This window comes from Otolemur garnettii, unplaced genomic scaffold, assembly GCF_000181295.1.
Source record: "Otolemur garnettii isolate 467f Iridium unplaced genomic scaffold, OtoGar3 scaffold00038, whole genome shotgun sequence".
Classification (NCBI taxonomy): Eukaryota; Metazoa; Chordata; class Mammalia; order Primates; family Galagidae; genus Otolemur; species Otolemur garnettii.
Window position 1 is genome coordinate 10,092,925 of NW_003852433.1, and position 495 is coordinate 10,093,419.

General features: G+C 39.2%; 1 protein-coding gene across 1 annotated transcript in view; it reads right to left on the reverse strand.

Moving 5' to 3' along the window:
* Positions 1–495, reverse strand: part of SUDS3 (SDS3 homolog, SIN3A corepressor complex component) — a 36,843-nt gene that overhangs the window by 12,507 nt on the left and 23,841 nt on the right. The window lies entirely within an intron of this gene.

Genomic DNA, 495 nt, shown 5'->3' on the forward strand with positions numbered 1-495 from the left:
AAAAGAAACACTATCCGAAAGTGGTAACAAGCATGCTCAAGCCCTTATAGCAGTAATGCATGAGAATGCAACAAAATTCTTGTATATTACATCTAACTGATCCTCAATGCAACCCGGTGAGGTAGGCCAGGCTCACTGAATAAAGGAGAAAGCTTAAGGCTCAACAAGGTGGAAAGTCAAATGTGCAAAAGCACAGATCACTCAGAATAGGATAAAACCCTAGTGATCTTCAGAAGCCCAAAGGGGAAAGTAATATGAAAACCTATTTTAAAAATGAAACCATTTCTAGAACTATGGTGGTTTCAAATGATCTGAATCCACACACTTATTCACATAATCCCCTCCACATCATCCCTCAGAAGCTCAGGGTGTCACTGTGGATCACTGTGACCCCAAGGGGGACATAACTAGAGAAAGAAAAATCTTGTTTTTTCTCCACAAGACTCAGTGAATAGAAGGATATGTGAGTAATCACAGTGCTTAAAAACAAAAAAA